Source organism: Hordeum vulgare, chromosome 6H (genome assembly GCF_904849725.1).
Source record: "Hordeum vulgare subsp. vulgare chromosome 6H, MorexV3_pseudomolecules_assembly, whole genome shotgun sequence".
In the NCBI taxonomy this organism is placed as follows: domain Eukaryota; kingdom Viridiplantae; phylum Streptophyta; class Magnoliopsida; order Poales; family Poaceae; genus Hordeum; species Hordeum vulgare.
This window is the reverse complement of record NC_058523.1, coordinates 135,600,152-135,604,385: the sequence shown is the minus strand read 5'-3', so window position 1 is coordinate 135,604,385 and position 4,234 is coordinate 135,600,152.

The window sequence follows — 4,234 nt, the reverse complement described above, 5'->3', positions numbered from 1 at the left end:
CCTACGTGACAGCCACAACAATGATATGCCAAAGCTATTTACCCTTCATAAGGACCCTTTTCATCGAATCCAATCCGACTAGAGTGGGAGAGACAGACACCCGCTAGCCACCTTTATGCACAGTGTGCATGTCTGTCGGTGGAACGAGTCTCACGTAAGCATACGTGTAAGGTCGGTCCGGGCCACTTCATCCCACAATACCGCCGGAAACTAATAAGACTAGTAGCGGCAAGAAATTGACAAATCATCGCCCACAACCTTTTGTGTTCTACTTGTGCATAGAATCTACGCATAGAAAACCTGGCTCTCATGCCACTGTTGGTTAACGTAGCATAAATTCAAAATTTTCCTACGCCATATTCAGATCTTCCTATGGAGAGACCAGCAATGAGAGAGGGGTGAGTGCATCTTCATACCTTTGAAGATCGCTAAGCGGAAGCGTTGCTAGAACGGGGTTGATGGAGTCGTGGGAGAGAAGAAACGGTGTGCAAAACAGCCCCAAACCCATAGGTATATATAGGAGGAGGGGAGGGGGGTGCCACCCCTAGGGTTCCCACCCTAGGTCGTGCGGCAGCCCCCCAGATGGGAGGTGCGGCGGCCAGGGCAGGGGGAGGGGGTGGCGCACCCCTAGGTGGGCCTTAGGCCCACCAACGCATACAGTTTCTTCCCCTCTCCACCTCCTGCGCCTTGGGCCCCTTTGTGGGAGGCGCACCAGCCCACTTTGGGCTGGTTGCCCTCCACCTTTTGGCCCATGCTACCTCTTGGGGCTGGTGGCCCCTCCCAGTGGACCCCCGGGACCATTTCCGGTGGTCCCAGTGGTCCCGGTACGCTACTGGTGACGCACGAAACATTTCCGGTGTCCAAAACCATCCATCCTATATATCAATATTTAAGCTCCTCATGACGTCCGAGATCTCATCCGGGACTCCGAACAACTTTCGGTAACCTCGTATAGCATTCCCCTATAACCCTAGCGTCATAGAACCGTAAGTGTGTAGACCCTACGGGTTTGGGAACATGCAGACATGACCGAGACGCTCTCCGGCCAATAACCGTCAGCGGGATCTGGATAGCCATGGTGTCTCCCACATGTTCCACGATGATCTCATCGGATGAACCACGATGTCAAGGATTCAATCAATCTCGTATACAATTCCCTTTGTCTGTCGGTATAAAACTTGCCCGAGATTCGAACGTCGGTATACCTATACCTTGTTCAATCTCATTATCGGTAAGTCTCTTTACTCATTCCGTAGCACGTCATCCTGTGACTAACTCCTTAGTCACATTGAGCTCATGATGATCATCTACCGAGTGGGCCCAGAGATACCTCTCCGTCATACAGAGTGACAAATCCCGATCTCGATTCGTACCAACCCAACAGACACTTTTGGAGGTACCCGTAGTGCACCTTTATAGTCACCCAGTTACATTGTGACGTTTGATACACCCAAAGCACTCCTACGGTGTCCGGGAGTTGCACAATCTCACGGTCGAAGGAAAAGACACTTGACATTAGAAAAGCTTTAGCATACGAACAATACGATCTAGTGCTATGCTTAGGATTGGGTCTTGTCCATCACATCATTCTCCCAATGATGTGATCCCGTTATCAGTGACATCTAATGCCCATGATCACGAAACCATGATCATCTATTGATTAACGAGCTAGCCAACTAGAGGCTTGCTAGGGACACATTGTGATATATTTTTTCACACATGTATTATTGTTTCCTGTTAATACAATTATAGCATGAACATTAGACGATTATCATGAACAAGGAAATATGATAATAACCATTTTATTATTGCCTCTAGGCCATATTTCCAACATGTTGAACGCACAAAAAGTCTAGAGTTGAAATAAGTTCAAAACAATGATATCCCTTTGTACACGAAATGCATCCAGTTTTTGCCATAACCATCTCAACTTTTCGGCACATGCTATGTGAGTGAAATGATGATACCATACCAACTTTCAACCCATTTAGAATTTATTTGTAATGCTTTTCAATTTCAGGGTCATTTAGCGCAAAATAATCACTAAATGCATGAAAAATACATAATAAAGTCAGAAAAGGTTGAATTAAAAAGAATGAACTAAAAAGAACTAAAAAATTTAACTAGAATTATCAAATTATTTATTTGTTAAAAATAATGAACTAAAAAAAATCAACTAAAATAGAAATTAAAAAGAATCAACTGAAAAGAATCAAAAAATATTAACTAAAATTATCAAATTATTTATTTATTAAAAAATGAATTAAAAAGAATCAACTAATATATTAACTAAAAATAATCAAATAAAACATTAAGTAAACATAATAAACTAAAAAGAATCAATTAAAATATTAACTAAAATTATCAAAGTATTATTTGTTAAAAAGAATGAACTAAAAAGAATTAAGTAAAACATTAACTAAAAGGAATGAACTAAAAAAATCAAAAAAATATTAACTAAAATTATCGAAGTATTTATTTGTTAAGAAGAATGAATTAAAAAGAATCAACTAAAATATTAACTAAAAAGAATCAACTAGAACCTTAACTAAAAAGAATGAACTGAAAAGAACAAGTAAAACATTAACTAAATAGAATGAACTAAAAAGAATTTTCATAAAGTTTTTTGGTTTAAATCTTTAATAGCAAACTTAAATAACAGAAAAATGCCACCTAATGGACAACCACGACCTACATACGACTAAAAACCATACCTGCTAGTGGGGCCAGGATGCAGGCCCGTAGTAGGCCAAGTAGGCCCATAGGTAGAGAGAGTGCTTTTAGGCCCGTAGGCTTGAATAAGAGAAGAGCCCGAGAGGGCTCGCGAAGCCACCCTTATAAACCACTGTCGACACTTCTAAGCTAGCGAGGTGGGACTAAACATCCACGCGTACGACGTCATGCGAGCCACATGAGTTTAGTCCTGGTTGGTGGCTTCAACCGGGACTGAAGACCCCCCCTTTAGTCCCGGTTGTAGCCACCAACCGGTAGTAAAGGCCTACGGTTCCCGCCCTTTGCGCTCCTAAAACTGAGCTTTAGTCCCGGTTGGTGGCTGCATCCGGGACTAAAGGGTGGCCTTTAGTCCTGGTTGTAGCCACCAACCGGGACTAAAGGTGGGGCTATATAAGCGTGACTTTGCACTTTTCCCAAATTCATTGCTTTCTTCGATCTCCACCTCTCCCCCGAGGGCGCCGAGATCACATTGACGCTGTCAGGCAGCCAAACCTCGTCGTCTCCTCTTCGAGCCCTGCCCCGACGCCGTTCCCCGCTCTCCTTGTTGGGCCCGCCCTACCCCGACATCGTCGCCGCTGCCTGCCCTAACGTCACCGTCGCCGTCACCGCGCCCTGCCCCGACGTCGCCATGCGCGCTCGCCTCATTGTCGGCCGGCCCCTCCACCTCCATCTCACCACCCCGGTGAGCTCCTCCATCTCCATCGCTCCCCGCGCGCTTCCCTCTAGATTTCGTTGTTTGATATATCTGTTCGTATATTCCTTACATAATCACCTATGCATGAGTCCTTCTAGAGATGAATGTACACTCTAAATTGTGTGTATATACATCCGTATGTAGTCCTTAAGTGAAACCTCTAAAAAGACTTATATTTAGGAACGGAGGAAGTACTTATTTGTACGAGTACAATACACAACAAGAATTATCTGGGTGAAATTTTGTATATGCTGGGATTTATTGGGTGAAATTATCTGAGGAATTTTTTGGCCAAATTAAAAACTTGGAGCAGCGAAAGAGAGACGCCGCATATAGGAAGAGAGACACAACACTTGTGGGCCTTATGAGAACCTACACAACAGCTCAACGAAGAAGAGTGGTAACTAAGTATAGATATGTTTGTTTCATAACTCATAACTATTTATTCATGCATTTTAGAGAAAATTAAGCATTGTGTGGTTCAAAATATTATGTACATGAAGACTTGTCGAAATCATAAAAATATCATAGTATTTCATCTTTTATGTTGACTAAGCAATATAAACATGCTTATGTGGTTACACAATTCACATGTTAGATGTCTAGCTATTTCTTGCTTAATCAAGTAAGAAGGAGCAACTGCAACAAGGGACAATGGCCTATCACATGCCCCATGTCCTAAGCCTTTTTCGATAGTTTTCGACATTACTTCAAGAGATTTTCCAATATGAGGTATTTAAAAAGTCATCCAAGTGTATGAAATTCTAAAGATGTGTGTTAGATATGATTAATGTAACTATAAGAACA